The sequence below is a fragment of the Cataglyphis hispanica genome, chromosome 4 (assembly GCF_021464435.1).
Source record: "Cataglyphis hispanica isolate Lineage 1 chromosome 4, ULB_Chis1_1.0, whole genome shotgun sequence".
Lineage (NCBI taxonomy): Eukaryota > Metazoa > Arthropoda > Insecta > Hymenoptera > Formicidae > Cataglyphis > Cataglyphis hispanica.
In genome coordinates, this window is record NC_065957.1 from 8,925,192 (window position 1) to 8,952,032 (window position 26,841).

The 26,841-nt window shown below is 36.7% G+C and overlaps 1 protein-coding gene across 6 annotated transcripts in view; it reads left to right on the forward strand.

Annotated features, from left to right (window-relative positions):
* LOC126848996 (homeotic protein antennapedia-like) overlaps positions 1-26,841 on the forward strand; it is a 97,938-nt gene that overhangs the window by 41,494 nt on the left and 29,603 nt on the right. Inside the window, exon 1 of one of the 6 annotated variants that reach the window (XM_050590445.1) lies at positions 6,078-6,193. The exons of 4 other annotated variants lie outside the window; for them this stretch is intronic. The gene's annotated coding sequence lies outside the window, so the exon portion shown is untranslated. Of the gene's footprint in view, positions 1-6,077; positions 6,194-21,364; positions 22,671-26,841 lie in introns of those variants that run through there. One more of the 6 variants, XM_050590440.1, reaches the window with a different exon arrangement.

Here is a 26,841-nt window from a genome sequence, read left to right on the forward strand (position 1 = left end):
ACCGCGGTAGATATGCATACACCGCAGGTACATATAATGCGATCCAAGGGACGAAGGCAATGCATCTTCTCCACGTGACATTGGAGCCTACACTAATCGCGCGACAATCTTCACTGCGGTGAGAAGAGAGGAATAAGAAGGAGAACAAGGAGAAGAAAATTGCACGTATATCGCCATGTGGTGGGAGAAATGCTACTCGCGAACGAAGAAACGAATAAAAGAGAAAGATCGTGTCAGAAACAAGGAAAGCGTGAAGAGGAACGAAAGAAGATAAGAGTAAGGAGATTAAGAATGTGGAGGAGTAAGCTTGTGTAAGACCCTTTCGCGGGTCTGCCTCCACGACAGCGAGAAAAAGAAAAGGACTCGAATAGATAGAAAGCGAAGGAATACGGAAGCATCAGATACACATGAGAAAAGGAGAAGATGAATAAAGTGCCTCTCCTACGTACCTGCACCGTAAATATAAAATTATGAAAAAAAAAAAAAAAACACGATGATAAAAATCATAACACAAGAATGTTTACGAGTTGAAATTCCTTTGTCGGCTATAGTTTACTTTTAGTTTATTATAACCATGATATAAATTTTCGATTCGCGAGAAATCTGATTATTTTAAATGCGCTAAAAGTAAAACGCAAAAGATAAATTGTCAATTTTTAATCTTTGGAAGAGTTCTAGATCTCCTAAAGAGTTAGTTTTGCGCGCTATCGAAAAACGTTGGAATGACATCGCTCCAAACACAAAATTTAATTTGCCTCAATTTTTATATGCAGTGGAAGTTATTCTAGATTCGACTAGTTTTTCTTTTAATGGAAAGTTTTATGAACAGATCTTTGGCAGCCCTATGGGTTCTCCGTTATCACCTATTTTAGCAGATATTGTGATGGATGATTTGGAGACACATTGTTTGAGTCTACTTGGGTTTGCGGTTCCTGTATATTATAGATACGTAGATGATATTTTTGCTATTGTTCCACGTGCAAATGTTGACGAGATTAATTTGATTTTCAATAGTTATCATCCACGTTTAAAATTCACACATGAAATAGAGTCGGATTCATGTATCAATTTTTTAAACACCAGTGTTATCCGTTCCAACGGAAAAATTTTAACAAACTGGTATAGAAAAGCTACGTGTTCTGATAGATACATAAATTTTTATTCGAGCCATCCTTTTAAATATAAGTTGAACACCATTTTTAATCTTGTTGACCATGCTATTTTACTATCTGACGACCAGTTTCATGGAAAAAACAGTGATGTCGTGAAGCAGATCTTACTTAATAATTGTTTTCCGACACACATTGTAAATCGTTATATTTGTAAGAGACTGAATTTTTTGAAACACCGGAGCAGTAGCATTCTAGGTGATGGGGAAATTGATACAGACAAACCCTCCTACATCGCACTACCGTTTGTCGAAGGCTTGAGTGACGATGTTGGTCGGTTGCTTAAAAATATGGGACTGACAGTGGTTTACAATATACCTAAAAAATTAAATTCACTGATTAAACGCGGCAAGGATAGTTTGCCTATTAGCAATAGAACGGAGGTTGTTTACAAAATAAATTGTAAGAATTGTAGCGCTTCGTATATTGGCCAGACAAAAAGACACTTAAGCACCCGAGTCAAGGAACATTGTAATAATATAAAAATGCACGAAAGTAATTTATCCATAATTAGCAAACACAAATTAAAATTTGATCATGCCTTCGATTGGTCAGCGCCTGATATTCTACATAACGAAAAACATGTAAGAAAGAGAGAAATAGCTGAAATGTTTTTTATTAAAAAATTTGACAACACTATTAATTCCCAAAAAGATACAGAGAATTTAAACAACATATACGATAAATTAATAAAGGTCGTTTAGTTGATCTCAGTATTCCAAACATAGTGGTTGACACAATGTCAGTTTGACATTTCGATTTTTCTCTTTCTACTTTTTAATTATAACGTAAGTTGCTTAATCCTATTTTTTTCTTTGTAACATGACTATCATTATTTATTGTATTGTAATTTTAGTTTCACTTGATAAGGACCAAAACCATATGGTCGAAACGTCGTGATATAATAATCAAACAATAAATTGCCAGTTTGGTCGTATAAACACTTGTTTATTAATTTATTTACTGGCGACATTTTTAAAATTAAACATAATATTTTAATCTTTCGGTTTAAATCGAATATTAATTCGTTCATTTATAAGATTGCCGTCAAGTTTATCAATCATCACTATTCAATGAACCAATTTATTATCCAGATATACGATAGTATAATAATTTCTTTCGAATTTATAATGAGATCTTGGCAACATCTGCAATTTGCAGCGCGCGCAGCTTTTCACCGCGAGGCGAACGCACATTTTTTTTTTTTTTTAATCTTATAGGATCGGGTCGAGTGTCAAGAGTCTAGCTTGTATGACGGCCATATTCGCGGCGATAAGAAATTGCGGAAACCGGCAGTTGCGATGGCGCTCTCTGTCGCATGAAACACACCTCGATACGCATCTATCGAACGAACCTATGCTGCTATGTCGACCGCACACAGCAAGCAAACCTGTAATTTATTCCTCGGCCGGCCGCGTACCACCCAACTCCAATATAATCATTATAATTATTGTCTCCCCTTCAAAATGGGGCTCGATAATAATCGTTTGTATTTGTTACGCGGCTCGCATTGGCTCTACCACATTCGTAGAACTTGGGGAGAATTTCTTTGAACTTGTGTCGAGTCACTTTTCTCGTACAATAGTCGCCGACAACTTTGAATTGCTGAAATTTTTGCGCCCTAGTAGATATTTGCTCGTGATGTGTGATACCTAATCTATCGCACGCGATTCGCTACATATTTGAGCACATTTAATAGAAGTAAATATCCGAAATTGAAATTGACTAATAAATGTTAAATAAAAAAATAAATCGAATAAATTACTAATGCACATTTTAGCACATTGATAATTGTTATTATCTTTTCTCCATTATGTCATAATATTGAATCAATTAAAATGAAGATTTTTAGCTTAAATCGATGTTATCCGTCCTATTGAAATCTCTTTCAAAAATTTAAAATATTTATTTTAATTTTTATCAGAGAAATATAACGATTTATGACGAATAGCGATCAATCAGTTCTCTTCATCGATCCTCGTTAATAATCCGCTATCTATGCACCGGCATTCGTATCACATTCGTTGGTCCATTGTTGCAGACGCGGTATTATAAATTGCAGCGATCCGTTCACTGTGTTAATTTGTCCGCTTTTCAATTAGCGGCCGAACGAGTTCGGCGGCAGCGAATAAATCGAGTGCCGGCGACGGCGATCGCGGGGCCGTTCGTGACTTTCTAAATCCGCCACGTGTGTCGACCGCTGCCGGTTGAATTGTCGTCTTTGCACCACTCTCTGATCGTGTTTTAAATTATCGTTCTACGGATGAAATAAAATACGCACTCTGCGAGATATTATTTTCTATTAAATGTCGTATACACATCACGCACCCTCCTCGGAATTAATCGCAACGGAAATTTTTGCATTTTTTTGATTTTTTGAGTCTATACATTAATATGTTCTACAGTGGAATCAAAGTTTCTTTGCTTTCTATGTGATCTTTCTCTTTATTTTTAAATAAAGTAAATTATGTAAATAAAATCGTGAAAAAGAATCTGTCAAATATAAAATGCTATTTTCAAATTCAAGTTGGAAACTACATTTTAAATTACTAGTTTCTCCGTTGTTTGATGGAGTTCGCCGTATGGACAAACACATCGCACAATTCCGAGAGGGGGATGTGTAGTATAACCCGATGTAATATTCCGTCATACAAAAAGCAGTGCCGTGCTGAAGGCGAAGGTAACTTCGTGCCGGCCACCTGCAGGTAACCTGGGAGCGTCACGACGCCGCCGTCGCGACGAGTTACGGCCACAAATCACGCGATTTGTAATTGCTACTATCAACTACACGATTTCACGTGGCAGTTTCTACCTTCATATGTGTGTGGATGGAAATCCATAAACATCGATTGTGTTCTGGCTTCTGGCAAGACGTAACGTGTCGAACACCTTGATTTAGGAAGTTAAATATAATTTGTTTCTACGAAGTTATTTCGACAATTTCTCTGTAATCTAAGAACCATGATGGAAATCTTAATACGTAGTAAAGAAATTAATTCTGTCCGTAACATAACTTCAAAATTCGTGAAAGAAACGTCGTGTCATTTTAATTCTTCTATAAGGGATGCATATTTTTAATGAGGAAAAATCGTTCTTATATTTTGTTCCAGACATTCGGGGAAATTTAAACAGTTATATTTCTAATTTTTGAAAAAGATTTTAAAGAAGGCAAGGAAGAAATAGCAGCCTGCAATAAATCAGACTAAAATTTTTATTTTGATAGATTGCAAAGGCACAATAAAACCGAACGTGATGAGAGTGATCGAATCGAGCGAGGATATATAAAAAATCAAATAAAATTCTGTAATAGCATCTTCTCTTTCCTATATTAAACGAGTAAAAATCACTGATCACATATTTCGAGGTCTTTCGTTACCTCACGACTGCACACATGGGCGTTTCTAGTCCACATCATCATGTAGTATATCACGCACTGTGACAGAACGCGTTACCATTGTAACACGCTTGTTCCTGCGGCGATACATTACGTTACGTCCACATCCCAGGTATTACTTCGGTTTCCCTTCTCAACATGGTTAGTAGCTTCGTACATGTTAGTAAGCTATGTCTGATTCGTTCATCGAGAGACGGTCATGGTGCGCTACGTTAAAAGCTTTCCTCGCCATCAAAGTAATTGCCGATATATATAGACCACGATGAGAATTGTGCGGAGAACTGTATCTAAAAACGAACGGAAATTCAACGTCATGACATTATAATAGGCAGGAAAATTATGTCAGCGTCTCGAGTATCAGCTTGAATTCTAACATTTATATTAAAATTGTTTATTTATTTACTTTTTAATGCATTGTGATTAACATTCTTTTATATTATTATTATCGTATAATTACATATCAACTCATCATTTTTATCGTCGAATATATTTTTCATATTATTTGTAAATAATTTTTTCAGAGAACACGCATTGCAAATAAAATAAAAGATTGATACGCTTATCGATCTTTCGGAATATTTGTATATATTCTGTATAATAATTATCATGAAATAATGGCCGGTAATTTTTCTCATTATTCCGAGGCGTGTCCTAGCTTCGACGCTCGATGATATGCAAAGGCAAGTAGACGTGTCCGTGGCATGTGGCAGATTGTATAGGTACGTGTTTCCCGCGCGCGCTCCTTCCTCCTTCAGCGGCGCTGCCTGCCATCGTATCAACATCGCACTTCATAATCCTGGCAGTGTTTCTGCGCGTCTCGATCTGTTAGCTTACGCGATCGGATCGGTTTCTTCTTTCCAATAATATTGGCGATTTCGTTAGTGCAAAAAGAAGTGCCGTAAAATTATCACTCTTTGCCGCACCTATGTCTTTCGTTATTCTTTTCAACTTAATAATGGACACCGGATGTCATTATTCTCGCACGTCAAACCTCTGCTCTCCGGTGATTTCGGATAATTGTGGCCTTACGCTTCCGTCCGTGAACGTCTGACTTTTGTGACCGTAAAAATACTCGCCTTGTGATACCATCTATTTCTATTTCTGACGCCATCAAATTCATTGTTCTCTTCAAGTTACAATAATTCTTTTTCATTACGAAAGATCTGTCATATGATTTGCGATATTAGAATTTCAGTGTCGCATAACTTAAATTGCATGGATAATGCAATTTGTAACATTCTACGAAATAAATGCGTCAACAATTTTTTGCGCTCGATCTCTCCACGCAAATCCTCAATTCCGCGAAAGACTTTTTAAATCACCGACCGCTAACACACTGGTCGCATCGTAATTATCATCCTGCAGAAAAGTGATAATTAATTCACGCAATGAGTTGTTGGCAATCGTATGAATTACAATGTGAATTTTTCCTCGATAATCTGTTTTATCTATTTTCCTTTTTTATCTTTGTCCGTTTTCATGCACAGGCTACGCTTATCACTTCACATAGAAAGTTAAACATATCAAGATGTTAATTAACGTGAGAAACTTTATGTACTCGAGAAATGTGAGTTGAATGTACAATATTTTACGAAAGTAACAACCGCTGCTAAGGACAATCAGATATTTGGTGAGTGGACACAATTTTAATTTTGCATAATATTTTTTGTCGACTATATTTATTTCGACAATAATAATTTATTTATAAAATGCTTTTTAGTATATAAAAATATTGTTTACAACATGTTCGATATATATGTACGCCACCACAATGAATCACAAGAATTAATATTTAACTTTGTATTTCACATATACGAGAGACACACTATTTAAATATTTATGCCTTGAAGGAGATTTACTGCAATGATTTCTTAGCCAGTGCCATTTATCTTCAAATCGAGAACTGAGTTATTAAATAGAAAGAAAAAACATGATTAGCAATATTGCGACTTTTTTTTTGAATGCTGAAAAATATAATTTCTTGGAATAGCGAGAATACAGCGAGTAAAAGAACTTTCGAAATTATTTAATCAAAGATATGGCAAAGATTAAAATCATTTTGTATTACACCTGAGTTAGCTTACGCATATATTTCACGGTACATTTATTTATTTTACATTCATATTTATAATTATTTTTATTTTGTTTTATTTTATTTCTTTTAAAATGATAATTTTTTTTCTCTTTACACGCACACATATTCTCTCTCTCTCTCTCTCTCTTTTTGTTACTCTATAAAATTCTTGAATTCTTTTTTTTATTGCTCTAATCACATTATAATTAGAAACGCTTTTACAAGGTGTCTATGATCGCGCTGCTAATAAGGTGTATATATTCAATTCTAACAATTATAAATCGTGGAGAGAACAAAAGAATTCCCGGATGCTTCGATAGGCAGAGTAAAAAAGGAGAAAGAGAAAGAGAGAGGAAGGAAGAGGCGAGAGATTGGGTAGAAGGCTTAGGTGTAATTTACCCTTGAGGCCCCGTGGGTGGTTGCTTCGTTCTTGGTTCTGCTGTACAGGATTGGTCGGACGTTTGACAGTTGACGGATGATGAGGCGGCCTTCCAATCCCCCTTCTATCCCCCTCTTACGCCCTCAAACGTGCTGATTTAGTCCCGGGTTCGGTTTCTGGCGCGTTTATTATCCGCCGTGAGGCAAATTCGAACCGGGCATAACGGGATTATTAGCTGAAATAGGCACATACGTCATGTGTGTCAAACTTTTTTTTTTTTTTTTACCCATCGTACTTCCTGCGACCTGACCAAAAATCCTTCGATGCTGTTTCGGTTCAGTTGCGGTCTTTACACATCCATCGTTTTATCTGAAATTTTAGTAAAAAATAGGAGAACTGTTTTTCTGTTATGGCTCGAAAATTTTAAATAATTTATATACGATTCTGTTTCTACAAGAAAAGTATTACATTTCTAGAAAGTATATCTTTATGTATATCTGTGTTCTTTTTTTATTAGCAGGTAGATAGCGAGATAATATCGTAATATTCTCTCCATTTTAGCGCGATTCTTATCTAACTTTATATAAGGCACACGGAATGAGCATCCAAGGCGCAGCTTGTCGCAACGCTTCGATGCATAGCTCGAGATAAGCTATCCTCTCGCCGCGAGAAGATGTTGATCTAGGAACGATGCGCGAAACGTCCGAGAGTGTAGTTTCTGTATTTCTTCGTGCTGGATGTTAAAGCCACTAGCACGAGCGCCGCGCTCGTGGTGTCGTGCTTATCTACTCTGCGATCTACTGCACAACGTGATTGCGCCAAGTACACGAGTATGTGTGTGTATGTATATGTTGTATGTATTGCGTGGTACTCGAATGTTCCAACGGTCTCGACTGCGTGGAACCCAGAGAACCGGTCGAGCTCTACGCAGTTTCCTGCTTCTCGTCCCGTACAAAATTTGAATTTTTTTTTCCTTTCATAATTTTTCATTAATATCACACATTAATTATTGCGTTAATTACAAGATCGCCAAAGAATATAATATCATCAGTGGAATAATAATATTAGCGAAATGTAAATTAATTCGTACAATCTCGATTAACATGATTTGCGGGAGTGGATGATTTAACGAATTTTAACAAAGTAATTAAAACGATTGTACGAGGTTATCATCGCGAGCGCGTGAGTAGCGGGCCGGCTGCTCGTTTTGCATGTTTTCGAAGGAAGTTCGCTATGCGTGAGAAAACAGACAAATCCTTCCCTCCCCGTACACTGTAGATTAAATCTTATTTTTCCACGACTGGGGGACGGATATATGTACTCGTAAAATGGTTATGTAGGCTAATTGGTCATCGTCGATCTCTGCCTTTCACCTCAATTCTTTCCCAGCGTTTTACTCCAGATTATCGCTCTTGGTCTCGTCACATCACAATTTCCTCGAGCTTCGACGGGGTATAAGTTACAGCCTTTACGAAGAGTATTACTACCTGTCCGACCAGACTCGCATGCTCAGACCTAGTCTGCCATTTATCATCTCATTTTATAGTCAACCAAACTTGAACACATCGTAACGCCCAATAAATGTTTTTGCTGATCATATTTTATGTTTTGGCGAAAAAATTTTTCTCGTCAAAAAATAATACATAATTCGCAGTTTCTTTTTTTGCGAGAATCTATACAGTTGCTCTAAAGAAAAAGATTCAAGAAATTGCGCTTGATAAAAATTACGTTTAATTTCTGAGTGAAATTAAAAGGTACAATTCAATATAAAAAAATCAAATTTGAATCAAACACAACTATTTATTTCCAATTTTTCTATTTTTACGTCACATATCTTTCTTTTTGAGCTTGACATGAAAATGTTATTATATTGTGATTAAGTAAGATGTTTGTTATGTCTTATCAAAGTTTAATTTTAAGAACCTAGTGTTAATCAAATTTATTGGAGCTATGTCTACAGTTTGAATTTTTTTTTTTAAAGCCGGCTGTGTATTCAGCGAAAACACGCTGTTCAAGTTCTTACGAAACGACGGCTCGTATGCACCTGTCTACGCGGAACAAGTTACGCGATGGATCGCTCAATTAATATTTGGTTGCGAGCCGTTTGCTAAGCGATCCGTAGTTTCTTAGCAAGAAATCGTGCCTTCACGTATTCCTTACCCTACTCTGTCGCTAATAATAGATCTTGGTATTTCGCTGGTCCCGTCCGTGGACCACCCAAACGATCGCACACGAGGCGAAAGAATCGGCATTAGCGGGCACTACGAGACTGATTGGTATTACAGGAACGTGGACGCACAGCAGGTTGATCCGAGTGACTGATAAAGAGTGTGCCACGTGCCGGTCCGTTGGATAAATACGAGTGCGATGAAGGCGACAAGAAAGAGAAACAGAGAGGATCGTTTGCCGGGTGCCGCGTACTTTTCAGCTCACGATCGAATTTTTTATTAGCGAAATTAAATTTTTCGTAAGAATCGAAGAGTACAGTTTACATCGGTTGTTTCAAAATTATTTTTATATTCTATTGATGAGTGGTTTAATTCAAAGAAAAAATTTTAAATGTTATATCTAAAAATGTAATTAGAATTTTTTTATTATTGGTTTTTGCGTGACATTTTTAATATTTTGAAATGTGTAATAGTAGAAATTAAATTTTTCTCGTACACAAAAATGCTAGCAAGACAGATATAAAAATATGTAAGTTAAAATACTCTAGTTGATTACTATACAAGAAAATTAATTATAATTACATTTTTAATGTAGTTCATAAAACTATAACAATTTTAATATAAAAATATAATTTTTATAAAAATAATGATGTTATATACTTAAAAGCGATATACAATAACAAAAACATATCAAAAATTCATGAAAAAAGCAGATCAAATCAAAATATTTTGTCAGTAATATGAATAGTCAATAATATGAATAAGAAATATATATTTTTTCTTTGTTTGCGCAATAAGTGACGCAAATACGTATATTTGTTTGCGTTTAGAATATGCAATAATCGATATAAATAATGAATGATATATTATATTAGCATTTTTATGCATGTAATCGCAATTTATTAGCATATCATGCATACAAAATTATTTGCATCATAGGGAATATCAATTATTGCATATAATTACATAAAAAAGGTACAAAGGATTGCGCTTTATTTTTTAATCAATACTCCCATTTTTTGTTATATATATTATTTTTTTAAAATTCTCTTAATCACGAAAGAGATCTGTTTTCTTTAATCAAACTGAAAATACGTTAACTTATGTTATAAACCAGGATTAGTGAACTCAATCGTTATCATTACTACGTTTCTTCTGAAGTTTAAGTTTGAAATTTTGAAAATTGTTTCTCCCGCCTTGCTGGAGCAAAGCCCTCTACCCAAATTCGCTGGAACCCAAAGGTACTCGACCTTCCGGCGATGTGTAGCAGATGGCAGTGTAATTCTATCTCAAGGCCGCTATCCGCACGCAGCAGCTGTTTCCGTGGTGCTGCCACCTTCTGCACCTCGCTCAAGATGAAGGCGGTACTGACCTGCGCATGTCTCGCACCATCATAACACAGCTCGAACGCCATGGATGCCGGCAAATTTATGACCCGTATCATGGCGCGGCATCTAAACGATTATTTGCCGTTAAACGTAAACGGCTTACAAAAACGAGTCTGTATAATAGAGTAAATACAGGTTTGGTGTTCGGACCATGATAAATTTATAGCTCCACTTATGAAGATTTCGTATCGGCTGACTGGCAGGCCTTAACTTCTTAAAGATGGATATTACTGGACTTTATTTGCGAACTTCTTGAAAAATACTCTATAATGAAATTTCATTTATTTATTTAACGCTTTAAATGTGTGCGTGTACTATAATATATTTAAAAAAGAAATACACGCAATATGCATTTGAATGTACGATAAAAGTTATATATATATATCATGGGGATTGTCAAAAAATATTTCAGAATTGAAGAAGTTGAAAAAGAATATCTTATATTTTTGCTATAGATCAATTTTGACATTTAAAAATCATCTGTTTTTATTTGGAATATAATTTTATTTATATTATTTTTTATATAATATTTTATATATAATTTCTTTTTTAATGCTCTTTTATTAATTATGTTAATCTTTGTACGCGCATGAAAACATAAAATAGTCTCGTAGGTATAATAAATGATCTGTTGAGTTCTATAAATATACTAAATATATTCAAATAAAAAAACATGCAAAGAAATGCAAATAAAGTATGTTCCAATATATGATGCAAGTAAAAAATAAGATTATTTGTTGAGATTCAATATTAATATTTTTAAATATTTTTTGCACTTTTAATCATATTATTATATTTGATAAGACATATATAAATAATAAAATTTATTTAATTATATACGAAAGACGATAATATTTTAAACATATTAAAAATATTTTACTTTATATTTGAATATGTCAATGTTGTTTTCTTCATTGAAAGTCGAGAATACGAGTTGTCTTTATTTAAATAACAAATGACATACAAATTAGCTTACTTTACAAGATTCTGATCTATGAAAAATATGCCTAGAATTTGAAGATTGTCGTTGATCTTATTTAACTTGAAATGACCGAATTTGTGTACATATATATTTTATCTGAAATATCAAAATTATATAAATTAAATAATTGAACGTATGGCTATTTATGTAATTCTTTAGATTACAAATATGTGATTATAATTATTATTATAATTACATATAATTATTATTGAAAGAAAACCTGAGTTTTGGGTATAACGTTATGTCGTCTCTTGTTAATTCGGTCAACCACTCAGAAATTCTAGTCGAAGGGTAACCTCTTCATGTTCTATTCTTACATCTCGTGGCATCTCCCAGTCGTGGACTTAGTATAGCTTGCCTCCAAGAAGATTTTAATTAAACCCGCCCTTCCAGTGTTGCGTCTGATTGGATGAGCTAATTCTATTCGTAGAAAATTTAGGGTTTCCTTTCTAGAACGACAATTTCTCGAAAGCACGTTAAAATTTTTTTCACGTCACAATGAAGACATAAAATTTGATATACATCGTAAATATACTCATTGAAAACTCTTAGAAAATAGAATATTTGTCTTGCAGTCTTTTATATATATATATCTTAAATTTTTTTAATAAGGTTTTCAATATAAAATTGAACTTTGTATAAATTGTTGTCTGTGTTTTGTAAGTTATTACTATTTATAGTTAGACATATATTATGTATTATAAAATTTTAATTTATATAAAATATAAATTTTGCATAAATGAAACACAGACTATGACATTGAGCTATATATTATTCGCAATTCAGATTTTTAATATTTTCTTATTAATTTCTTCGAGTAAAGGAAAATTGTCGGAAATTAATTTAATTAGAGAGAGAACACACGGGATATTTTCTATGTTGAATACCTTTTCTAAATAAGTCATTTGATGAGTTTTTAGAAGATTGAGTGGAAAAGCGCATTTAGTTGTTTTACTGGGGATAGGAACCACGCGGGTGTTACGCAGGAGGAGTAGAAGGAAAGCACCACGTCAAGGGGATGACGTCTAAATCTTGCTTTTCGTTTCACGCTGACTGCCCGCCCTTTCGTTGGCTATGCTTAGAGCCAAAACTCCCTTTCTTCCCTTTAGCCTTCGAAGGGGTGGATCCTCAAAGTACACTCAGTATCAAAAATTAACACAGATAGTTGCAAGATGATCTTCAAATATCTTTCGAATATAAAATAATAATGCGATAAGTGAAATTTGAAATTTGCTATCCGTTAATATATAAGTATATATAAACGTGAAACTGAATATTATTATAATGTTTGATATTACTTTTCTTTCTCTTTATAAAATTATATATTTTAAATATTATGCAGAAGAGAATTAAAATATATCGAATTTTTTTTCAGTTTATATTCTTTTGCGCTAGTTCAGTCAGTGGTCAGACGTGCTGTTTTCTAAAACAAAACACAGATTTCCGCTTAAAGGACATAGATTATATACAACGTTTTACGTAACACTCCGGAACGAGAACGCTTTTATATTTTTATGGCGGTGAAAGTCGACTACACGAGGGTCGCAGTCGTGAGGGTATTCCTTAAGTTTCACCGATAGTAGGAAAAACGAAGCGAGCACAAAAGAGTGTTTCACTTTCGCCCCCACCATTGTAGGAAAAATCGACTTTCGCGGAAGAATCACGGTTGCCGTGGTAAAAAACTCAGAGACCTAACGATATTTCTCTCGGCTAAAATCAGTGCACGTTCTGTTCATCGTGATGAACTCAAGCCTTGCCGAAAGAGAAAAGTAGATTGATTGCACATAACACACAATTGTATTTTTAAGAATTTTTGGCAAACTAAATTAAACTTTATAAAATTAGGGTAATAGAACTATATTTTCAGTTAATTTTAAATTGAATTTATTTTAATAAAATTTAGAAATTACAAAAATATATATAACGGAAAAAAAATTGGAAATTTGTTAAAATAATGATCATTGATATTTTCGCCAAGGAAAAATGTTTTTAAATTTTCTCAGAGAATCTGTTCTTTCAAAAAAATTTCTAAAATCCAATTTTGAAGTATCCTCTATCTTAATTAATGTCTTATTTATTTAAAAATCGAAATATGGTTAAAGAAAGAGAGCTAAATGAAATGAAATATTTAATTAGTAATGAAAATTAACACGATCGCACACATTAATTCTGAATATAATTTACAGTACGAATTAATTTTCCCCAAAGAACGATTGATTTTCTATTTCGCGAATCTAGCGTGGATTCCATAGCTATTGATATCACTAGTCGCGAGTTTCCACGTAAACGCCGCCCATTCCACGAAATCGTGCACGTGTGCAACGCCGGATTCAGCTGCCTCGTTCGGTTCAGGAATGAATTATCGCCCGTTCGGGGCTGAGCTCTTTCATTTCCAGTCTACGCGATAGTCCCATCCTTTTCTCTCCTCCATATCGGCCGAGGCTGCAGACAGCAACGCTTTTTTCTCATCCCTCTGCGATACCTCCCTCTATTCCTCTCTCCGTTTTCTTTTTCAATTTCCATCAGAGATATATCGCATCGTTTTTGTATCTTTTATATGCTTGACAATAATTTCTGTCTATATATAATTCATTATGTGTTTATTTTTGAACAATTATTGATACTGTTTATAGAGTTCCTTGAATTTTTTACGACATTTTCATGCATATAGTTAAAAATAACATTTCTACGAATTCTATCTACTTTCATTTTTGCGATTCGACAACACAATATTAAAAGATCATTGTGCCATGATTTATTTTATTAACAATTTTATATCAATATCAACTTTAATCTCGCCACAAGAATCATTTAAAAAATACAATATAAATTTGCATCTATTAATTATTTTGATATTTACGTAATTCTTATTATCTCTGTAAGCTTTATAAAGAATTTTTTAATCATTTCTTTGGAATTGTGATCTGAAGCCAATTTTGTATCTTGAAACTTGTTCGGAAATTCGCCAGTTATTCCTTTGAGAATAGCTAAGGTGGAGATGGAACAAAATCCGTCAGATTCAAGCGATACGATTTTCATCTTGACATTTATTCTTGTTCGGAAAGATCGGACAGCGATCGCCATTACTAAAAATTTAATTATTCCCTTGTGTTTACATCAGATTATTTTCTCTGTGTGAATTCAATTTGTACAAATTTATTCCTAAAAATGAATCGCTCTTTTTCGTCTTCATGGCATCAATTTTGTTATAAATTTCAAATAGAATATATTAGATTTTATTTTATAAAACAATATTTAATTATTTAGTTTTATGTTTAGCTTTTATTTTTTACATTTCGTAGATTTTTTTTTTTTCCGGCAGGAAAATTTCGTAATTCGGGTAAAGAGTAATGGTATGCGAGGATATTAGGGACACAATCAATTGGATGTTTTCGTTTTGAACCATGCTCCACAATCGAGAATGAAAGAAGGCACGAAGGAGGGTAAATTGGAATTCCGCGACGCGAAGGATGATGCTGCTCCGGTTGGCCGGGACGAGAAAGAAGAAGGAAACCGGCGAACGGAAAAAGGATAGAGGGGAAGAGTAGAGGGAGAGGAGAGTAGCATCCAAGGAATATTTACTGCCATCTTCTCCACCACTTACCCACAGATTCACTGCCTGAAGTTGTAAACACCTCTTAACTATATGGAGATAGTATCTCGGTTTCCCTCCTCGTGTGCTCTAAACTGTTACGTGGGTGTTGCGCGACTATCATTAATTAGATCATCATACGATTGCTGCATAATATTTTTCTGTCTTTATATGTGCTTTACAATTAACATTGGCATGAATTATTTTGCATTAGAAGAGATATAATATTAATATATCAATTATATTGATTTATTTTGTTTTGTTGATATATATATATATATAAATTTTTTTATTATTGAATATATGTTTTTTTTATATGCATTTTTCAAGTTGGAATTTTTTTTCTATAATATATTTTTGTCTAGTATTTAAAATGAATCAGAAACATACATAAATAGGATAAATATTTTAACGAAAATTAGAATAGCAATAAGGATTTATGTACATATGTTAAATACACACTATATATACAATAATCGTGATTGATAAAATAAGATAACGTATGAATTTAATAATCCATTGATATTGATGAAAAAATGGGAAAGTTATTTCTACATATAACGCGCGGAAACAGCTATAATATTTTTTTTATAAATTAATAATATATGACAATTATATTTTGAGAGAATATAGAACGCCAATGTTAAAGCGTATACTCTGTGTATCGTAACACGATGATCATTCTGCATTAAATTAAACTACACACTGTTGCTAGACCGATTTCCCGCTATTTAATTTGCATATCGTACACCTTCGTGTTATATTTGTTAACGCTAGAACGACACCGATCGATACGCTGCCGCCTGCTTGTAGTTTAGCGTTCACCTGAATAAACGCTTTACATATTCATCAATGCTTGGGTCAACATTTGCCGCTCGGCAAAGAAATTTCGCATTTAAATGACCTTGCCTCGCGGCACGCGATATAGCGTCTTCTCTCGTGAAAATGTGACATTTCGTACGTATAATCGAGACACATCGCGATTTATGCGTCCTGAACTTGACTCGTTTTCAAAACCGGTTTTACGTTCTATCCCGCTTGTGTGTGGCACCGCGGATTATTCAATCGGTAACTGTTTCTGAATTTATACACATACTGAACTTTCAGCGATACTTTTGCACCGCTTGATTTATCGGCCAAGATTTAACGTGGGAAGAAAAAAGTGAGATATCAATGTACATACGTCGAAAATATGCTATAATCAATTATTTCGGAATAAACTCGACATAATATCATATCGTAAGAATATTGCCAAGTGTATCAATTTCTCGTCACATCTACTAGAATGTGTTAAGCTTCTTTTTTTTATATAACGTAATCAATAATTCCGCTAATGACGAGAATACTATGCCGCAGAGCAGGAATCATGAACGGGGCTTAAATATAATAGTAGCAGTCGTTAGCCGGGCGTCTTTATCTTCATATAGCTAAGTAAGATTATTCATTTCGCAAAAATAGAGCGTGCCCTTTGCCAGCTAAGAAACGACGGGCACCGAAACAATGAGCTGATGCGCTCTCTTCGTGCGGCTGTAGATGGTGGAGTCGCGCGTGGAGATATAGAACGAGAGAGACAAATAGAAGGAGACGGTGAAACCCACTAAATCAATACTCTGCCATCGCTCCAACTCTGGGCTCATCCCCTCGCCTACCCCCTTAGACCCCCCCCCTAGTCGTCAGCCCGCTTCTCTTCTCCCCCTCCCCCTTCCTCTCTCCTCCCTTTTCACCCTCCCCTTCCCCCCCCCCGGGCATCCTCCTTCACCAGCGTTTCTCGGTTCCGTTCGTTCCACGCCACCCTTCGTTCCACCCCCGTCACGCTCTCGAAGCGAAACTTCTCTGGCTCCGCTTCCACGGGCTACTCCCGCAGAGAGAGTTTCCTACCATAGGGCTGGATTCTCCCTTATGCGTCAATATAATCTACCCGACGCTCGCGAAATGTCGATGACGCGTGAAAGACATATATATATATATATATATATATATATATATATATATATATATATACGCGTGCGCTTGTTTGTTGTTATTTTTATTTATCATTTTGCTGCAAATGAAGAGCGCGAGTTCGCAACAACAGCGAATATAAAATATATTTTTATATTACATTTAAGTCATTTAAGTCAAGATGTAATCTTGCTCGAGAGGAACAGCAAAATTATACATGTTAAATTTCCAGAAAAAAAAAAAAAAATACAAGAAGGAATTTCTAAAACATCCATTTCATCAATGTTTCGATATAATGTCTAATAATGACCTTTCATATAATCGTCTTTACACTTCGTAATTTTCAAACGCAATATTCTTGTGGAATATTTCTGAAGTAACTGTCGACGCTCCGCACGGAAAACGGAAAAGCGATATCGCCGCGCGTTGGCACGTAGTCTGCAGATCCAAAAAGATACAGCTTGCATTGAATTTTAATTTAAAAGACTACTTGATATAAAGCGGGGTAGAAACTGTATGATAATTTTATATTCCTTCATATAATACGCCGCTGCTGATAATACTAATTTTCCCGCGTCTCATTTATGCAAAAGGAATTGTGAAACATTTTGCATTAAATGCAATTTTATTATAGAGATTTTATCGATAATATGATATTAATAATAATTATTGTCAAAATGGAGTATAATATATTTTATTACACACGGCAATTTTTCAGCGAAATGTTGAGAGATTTGTTAAACAATATCTTTAAAATGCTTTGTCTTCTTTAATCTACAATTTCGTTAAGCGCTTACGTTAAAATTTAATAACGCGAGAAAATCTTTTTTTTTTTTTCTTTGTGCCAGAATGCGATATATCAAAATGTCGATAAATAGTCGATGATAGTCGACGATAGCGTCGTACAATAAGACGGCAAACCGAAACGTTCTTCAATTGTCTATTTATTTCACGCGATTATCACGCGCTTCATCAACAAACTAGGTCACGTAGTTCTGGTGGCACATACTCACGCAACCATCCCCGACCATTTCCAGACGAATGCTGAGCGTATCTTACGATCGTGAGAGATACAACTGGTTGCGTGGGCTATGAAAGAGAAGTGGGAGGAAGGGGTTACCGCGATTGTGAGAAGGGGCCCATGGTGCGAATGGGAATCGATGTGTGTGTGTTCGTGTGTGGGTGTGTGCGTGCGACTACCCAAGACGAGGGTATGATAGTAGTCCCAATGCGTCTACAATCGCGAGCTAACTGGACAAATGAACGGTTCGTTGCTTCTCACACTGCTGACGATATTGTCTTCGCCATTGACGGCATCATTATGCCGCTACTTACAACGGTCGTATGGTAAATGTATGGTAAACTGGCCTGTAATTTCACTCTCATTATATTTTACCACCCAAGATTTTATTGAAACAATATTTTTTTCTTTAAACCTCATTTTTTTTTTTTTCAAATTTGTCGTTATATCAATATGTTTATATACGAGGATGTTTAATAAGTAGCTCTACAAAGACATTTCGATTAAATAAGAAAAATCCAGAGTTTTAGAATTTCTGCTTCTTTTTGAAAAGGAGATATCAAGTCCCAAAAAGTTCAATTACACGGCCGGCAACTCCTGCTTTGTTTCACGGCCGCTGCCCGTTGGTTTATGCTCCCTCCATCTTTATCTACTTCACTGTTGTTCTTTAGATCTCCTTCTCTCCCTCTTTCTCTCTCTCTCTCTCTCTCTCTCTCCCTTTCTCCTCTTGTTTTCTTTTCTTCGCTACCGACGTGCGAACTTTTGCTGTCTCGGTAGCTGCCCAGTTTGTGATTTCTCGATGCTACTTCCCTACGCTCAGCGTTCTACAACTTAGTGTCCCGTTAATTTCTTGCGATCCGCAGGACGATTACCGCATTTGTCCGAAAATTTAGCACTCTCGGTGTCCCTTAAATCTCTCGTAGTGAGTTAAACCTGCAATGGCAACTTAGCGTTCCGAAAATACGCTCTCGTATTTATGTCATAAACTCGCGTTCTTCTCTCGATCTTTACCTGAAAATTTATATAGAAAAATCTTTGCGGTTTAATAATATTAGAAATTATATATTATTTGTATATATCGTCCTTATCACAAGATTCTTCTCTTATATTTGCAATAGGATTGGATGCAAGTAAAAATATAAAAATCTCGATAGAAAATATAATTTTTGTTTCATGATAAATGTATTACGTCATACATTTTGTACACGATAATTTACGAGCGTTTTGGTAAAATAATGTTTTAATATTTAGAAAATTTTGACGTTATCGTATATTTTAGTTCATCTTTACCAGCATTATATCATGATTATAGTATATTTTAATCAGTTTGAAAAAATAAATTTTAAAAGAAAAAGATTTTACAATTATATTCAAATGTAATAAATCATCATTATTATCGACATATCAATAACGCCTTCGTCAGCAGTATAATATAATAATGTAGGTGTAGTGATGTCAGATATAAGATTCTAAACTTGTTAATAAGTAATTACATCATAAATAATTTATAATGTTAATGTAAAATAGCTGATATTTCAATAGAACGAAACGGAAAGCATGATTATATTTCTAATGTAATGCTTTAATTGCGTATTTTATATTTTATATGTTTTACTACAGATTGCAATAGTCGATTGGACGATGAAAAATTATCATTATAAAAAATTATATTAAAATAATCAAATTAAATCGGAGATGCTTTTACCTATAAACTATTTATACATTTTTTAAAAATCCGTCTAAATATAAAAGTTATTTTCAAAATAAATATATTAATTAGCAGAGATTTTAAAAAATGGCGGGAAACTCTTGCTCTAAATCGTCCGCTTTGATTCGATAAGAAGACTTGATAAAAATACAGATATAGATTTTACGAATATAATCGCGGATCGGCGCGTCTCTCTCGCTATGTAACGCGTCGTTCTCTCGAAAGGTATTTGAACGTTTCAACATACGCGAGTCGACGTTGGTAGTCGTCTGATAGGATTACGACGATCGCTGAAAGATTGACGATCGAATCCGTCAACGGTTTTCTACGGCGTGGACGGACTCGGGATTTTCTGCAATTTTCTCCGCGGCCCTCGGCGTTGTAGGCCGTGCACGTTCCGAGGCTCGAAAGCTCGGCATTCAATTCGAATCGCGTACGCCCGCGGTTGATAGAAGCTTGAATGAGTGGCACGTGGATGCGATGTGATGGTGCGCGAGTACGACGGTTTAGATAGCATCGGCGGATGCTATTTTCAGTCTATTTCTGAGGATTAAAATTAGTCGAAGGAAGAAATAGATTCGTGATTTAGTCGCCGAGGCGAGTGTGTCCGCTGTAAAGTTGTGTGAGAAATGCGTATAATAAATTAAATGATTAAATGTAATCCAATATCTTGAGGAAAGAAATCAACCGCCGTACGTCATCTAGCAACATGGAAATAGAACGCGAAATATATTATATCCTATAATAGTTTCTACAATTACATTAGTGATTTTATCTGCGATAATATCATTATAATTTATCTATTGTTATGATTCTAATTTATCTATTGTTATGATTCTAATTCGAGATACATGACCAGTCGCTTGTTTTTTCGTAGAATATTTCAAAAAAACAGAGAAACGTTAAAACTCTCGAGTTGCTCTTATTCGTTTCGGCATTTAATTTCGACATTACGAGAATCGCGTTATTGAAATTACGTGACGTAATCGGCAACAAAGAACGGCGATCGGAACGCGTCATCCTTGACGCAGAAAAGGAACAGCGTAACAGTACGTACGATAGACGCTTTTCTCTCTCTCTCTCTCTCTCTCGAGTATCCCGCGGTGCCCCTCGAGTCTCCCCATGTCTCCCGAAGACGGACACAAGGGAGACGGGACTTTCTCGGTTGCTGTACACAACCACCATCGTGGCGGATCACGGGGGCGTCAAGAGAAAAGCGAGTGCGGGAGAGAAAGAGAGAGAGAGAGAGAGAGAAGGATACGCCGAGGGGGATACGGGGGTGTATCGGGGGAGCGAAGCTTAACGCATGTGCACAGGGCGCCTCGCGTCGCGGCGCTCCGGTCCCGCCGCCGGCTCGGAGGCTGCGAAACTGAGCGGGCGGAATTCGCGGATCAGAGTCGTCGCATCTCTCGCTTAAGATATACATCACCGCGGCACCGTCCGCGGCTTTCCATGGGTATCGGCGAGCGCAGAGCCGTCCCGACGCTGGCTGACACGCACCGAGCGCCAACCGCGAGGACCGCCGATCGTGGTGGACGGGATGCTGCCGCGTCGTACGGAATTGGCCCGGTGACGAATGATATCACTCGAGATTACGGTTTCTCGTGCGACGCGACACACGTGCGGTACGCCATCGAGTGCGACAGCGAGCTCGCCAACAAACTCGCGGCATCGGGACGAAAGTCGGAAACGACACGACGATTAAGTTCCAGTTAACAAATCCTGAAGGATTGACGTTTGTTTTCTCTCTGGTACTCTGAAAAATAAAGTAACTTCCGGGATCATTGGGCTTCGGCTCGCGCTAAAGTTGTATGTTGATGAGGACGTCGAACGATTGGAGAGAAGCTGTGTGACAATTCAAACTGTTTCGTCATTGATATATATTCTCGTGTATTATCTTTTAATCTAAGGAAGGATAAAAAAGAGGAAACTTTGTATAGCGAGGCTCGATTTTACGCTGGTACAAGAAAGATTCTCGTTCCAGAACTGCGTTCTGCATTGTAGATTTTGGACATTGTAGATCTTGTTGATCAATGTTAAATCGCAGATCATTGAATACAATCGATCTCGCGCGAACGTTATCCTCGCTGTGTCTTGATAAAGTTCACAACCAATAACTCAGGTTCTCGTCGGTGATTTCATCCGAATAGAGGTGCGAGGTGCGAGGTGGATGAGAATAATTTCGGATGATCTGATCCGCTTCATGTTGCGCTAAACCGATCGCTCGCTTATTTTTTATCGTTATTCATCAGCACGCGCAGCTCGGTCAGCTGATCATTTCGCGAGATCTATCCTTATAAGACAATCCAAGAAACATATAAGAAACTCCATTCCAAGAAGTATATCACCAGGATCGGATCGAAGCCCGACGATAAACCGTGCCGAGTATTCTGTGTAAACTCCTCGAGTTCGCGTAGAACCGTTGACGAAGATCTCGCGAGGGCGAAAGTGAGAAAAAGGGTGATGGTGAATGGACTCACATGGTTGCTCTACCCGATAGACAGTGAGTCCGTTCGAAGGACACATGGTTCGTCGACGGTGTTGGGTTTTTCCGATCCCACGCAGTTTCCCGTCGTACCTGACCCGGTGATTGTCGGCGAATTCGTTCGCTCTTGGTGGACAAAGACTTCCGAGAAGGTGGTGCGCGAAGGGAAGTACCAGCCACGACGGGGCCCAGCGCCGGGGCGGAGACAAGGCCCCCGGTGCAGGGAAGAAGCGAGACAGGGGAAGAAGTCGAGTTTAGCGTAGCAGCAACGGCCCTGAAACTACAAGGGAGAGCAACTACCCCCTTGAACAGGGGGGAACCTAGGAGGCGACCTCGCCGACGGAGGCGACGGAAAAAGAAGCGACGGAGGTGAGCGGATATAGTCGAATGTTTTTAATTGCCCTTTGAATTCTTGCTGAAGATTAACGATATAATGCGCGTGCTTCAGCTTAGAAAATAATTTCACTAAAGTAGAAATTATACGCTATAAGAATTGCATTTGAGTGAGATTTAATAGAGAATGCAATTTATATATATCGTGATATATTAGAGAACACATATATAATATTAACTATTTGATATAAAATACAACAGCTTTCTATCACATTCTCATTCTCAATTTAAAATTGAGAATATTTGAATTACAAGTGGATAGGAACTACGTTAAGAGGCATCAATTTCTTGCGTGTTTCACGAACGATACAGTTATAATAAATCGCGAAATATACGAAAGATAACGTGGCATTAAATTAACGTCAAATCGTAGTATACCCTTCGAACGTCACATTACGAAACTCATAACGATCGATTAATGATTCTGCCAAAATTTGTTATTTATTTTCCGCTTATTCATCAAAATTCGCGTTGACGAAGCACGCGAATGACGGACAGAGTTATCTTAATTATCGCATTTTTTTGCGGAACATATTCGACCGTTTTATATACAATAGATTGCATAAAAAAGATTTCTATTTTTTTATAAAATTTATGGTTGCATATATATATTGATAAGTATACTCACTTCGACTTTAAAGTTATGTTTTTTAAGTGTTAATTATAGAATATGCAATTTTTGAAAAAGTAGGCAAAAATTTATGTAATTTTTTCATGTAAAATACAAAGAAGCTAAAGTAACACTGTTAGCGGATATCGATGAATTTTTACGGTGTTACGTCAAGTAAGATTACGCGCTGAAGCAATTCATAAACAGGATTGTTCACTGCGATCGAAGAGACTCGCAGCAAAGATTAATGATGAGAAATTACGTCTTCCGAGAAAGTCCTTATCGGGCCGCGCACGAGGCGCGGTATATCTGCGCCGCGTGCTTGAAACGTTTGGCAATTCGCTAACCGCTCTTAATTGTAATTGATCTGCAGTAGATTTCAAGGCGGCTTGTGCGGTCGATGCAAAAACACAGATTCCGGTGTTAACCGCAATTTATCCGGTTTCTTATAGCGCTCCCCGGACTCTATCGGTGGTGGTCGTCTGGCCATTTCGTGTTCTGACGTTCTACAACGCGTCGCAATTTCGTTTTTCTTCTGGCGCGTCAACAAATTTCATCGACATACCGATCAGACATACTTGCGACGACTTTTCGAAACGTAGTACGTGAGAAATTTCTCAAAAAAAAAAAAGGATACTTTTTCTCTCGATCGCTTTAAACTAGGAGGCTTACATGATATAGATTTGATTTTTAATGCTATTACGTCTCTCTCTTTCTCTCTTTCTTGACACTTTATAATTTACTAGCTTTGCTTTGCTTTTTTAATCGATCACCGATAGACGCTGGTTTAGATTTGTGCAATTTTTGTTCCTACAAATATATTGACCACCTTTTTCAAAATTAATTACTTCACAAGGAAGCGTGATCCATTAATGTATAAATAATGCATTATAAAATAAGATACTTTTGATCGAGATCATATAAAGAAGATATATATTAATTGTGAAAAATTATCAAACGTGAAGTAAAACTTTTTATTTCATCGCGAACCATATAAACGAATTTTTGCGCGTATTATGCAATTCTGATAAAATTCCCACACATTTCCTGTATCGATATTAAAAGGGTAACATCGCCAACGTACAACATTGGCATGTTTTTCTCTACATATATAACTTTAACTGTCGACATTGCGATATTTCTCACCGTGTTGCTTTTTTTTCCGCCGAACATCGGCGTCGAAAAAGGGCTTGGGTACGGCACAGATAGAATTCTTATCCCTAAAAGCGAACGACGCTGGTTGGCCGTGGGTCCCCCTTGCTCGCATTACGTCCCTTCCGTTTCACGGTTAGAGAGGAGGAGGATGAGGCAGAGCCAGTACGAAGGGGGGAGGGGGAGGGGGGAGAGAGAAGGGGAGCGAGCAGGGGGATCGTCGGGGCAGGAAATGAAGGGAGTAGTCTGGGGTGATAGGAAAATTTGATGGAGGGTGGCAGAGTGACGGGAGGAACGGGAAAGAGGGGCAGGGGAGAGGAGCGGAGGGCTATCAATGACGCGTTAGAGCACGTCACGCTGCGCAATGCATCTGCCGCCATATGCCGTCATATATATTATCTTGGCGATACGTCAATTCGACCACTGATCATTATACTGATTACCGCGAGCACGCAAACTATGCACTCCGCATGTGTGACTGTTCTCATGACTCTGTCATTAATAAATACGATTTACTTTAAGACATCGGAATCGGTTGCTGTTCGGACATAACACAACGTTGACTCATCGTTCAAATCGCAAAAAGATGTTTCTCGTTTTCTTGGAGAAAGACGTTATTTCGAGAGGCTCAATAAATATAAATGATACTTAATAAATACGTGGAAAAAGATAATGTTATAAAAAAACAAAGGAAAGGAAAAGAAACGTGCGAGAGATGTTAAAGAGAAACAGACCAGCTTAACAATAAGTCTCGTAAACTTTTATTATAGACTTTTATTATAAGGCCTTTTTGGTAGGTAAGAAAGAAGGAAGGCGAGGGGACGGGAACGATAGCCTTAACGGTGACGTAACAGACAATACTCTCATAAAATTTCTTAAATTTTTTTTCCCTTTGTTCCGCCATTCCACAATGACGAAAACTTTCTCTGATTTTTCTTGAACAATCTGGCATACAAAAGACAATGTTAATACGAGAAGGACTTTTCTCGATCCCCCTACCTCGCCTTTCTTCCCGTTTCACACTTCCGTATTGTTCCAAGGCCGATAGAAACGTGCGCAGATTTTGTGGAAGGTCACTTTATTAATTCAGACAAGGCAAAAGATATTGTTACTTGAATAATTTCGTCATTTTATATTTGATTTTTTTTTTCAACAATTTTAAGTTTATAAATGACTTTTGAAGAACGAGAAAATGAGAGAAAAATTCAAAAGCTTAAAGCTAAAGAAACGATTTACTAATCACAAAAACTATTTTCAACCTTTTGAAATAAATATTTAATACAGTTGCCATTTCTCGCGATTCACAAAAACCGCCTGGTTATAGCAGGTTTGCGGGGTCCAAAGTACATTTTTATTCTGGGATAGAGCGAGGCGTATAAACGCAAGCCAACGTCCCTTGTTATTTCTCCTATTTTCCGTTGCGATAAATCACGAATGCCGACGGACGGACTAAGGAAGTAGGGCCAACGGAGGGGGATCTCGTTGCCGGACGCAAAACCAAAACCATAGCGGCGGAGGATGTCAACATTCCAGACAATTTATAGAAGGCAACGTTTTGCAAACTGAAAAAAAAAAAAAAAAAAAATTTTTTTCACCCTTTTTTGCAAGGGATATTTCGATTCGCGTTACGGATGTAAGTTTGAAGGAAAAAAATTTATATCGATAGATTTTTTATAAAAGCGAAGATGTGTCCCAATGTAAGTGTCAGAATCGGTTTCTTAAAGCAGATTCTCTGATCGTCGCGGGGGAGTAGGGGGGGGGATCAGCAACTGCACGAACAATTGGGTGATCGATTTCGTTGTAAAACGCGTTAGCCGTAGTGCAATTAGCGCGCCATACATCATGCGGATAACAAGGCATGGCGCCCCGAAGGCGTCGCACGCCTCTTGAACGCGCGATAAAAAAAGAAGAGAGAACAGACAACGCGAACAACACAAAAGAGGGGTGGACAGCATACGGGGGTGAAGGCGGTAGCGACGTGCCGCTCAGCGTCTCTTCACGAACGACGCTTCTCAAGAACAACTCCCAACTTTTTCTCGCGGGCTAAGACGCGGAAAGGATGAACTTCCTCTTCTCTCTCGTATCCATGTTGCTTCCACGTCGCTCTCTCTCTCTCTCTCTGTCCTTCCTCGATTTCTCTACTCCATTTCCTACTTCTTTCGGACGTTGTTGCCAGAAAACCCGCATGCCATTCATCTTGAGACATTGGACGAAAATAACACGAATTTAAGAAGCTTCACGCTCGTAAACAATAAAGGAAACGCGCGCCGCTGGTTACGTAATAGCGCCGTCCGAAGTGAAAAAACTCTCTTGTTTATGTTATGTCTCTCGGGTGTTTTATTCCAGAGGAAAGCTCACTCAGTTATCGAACTTGATTATTAGTGT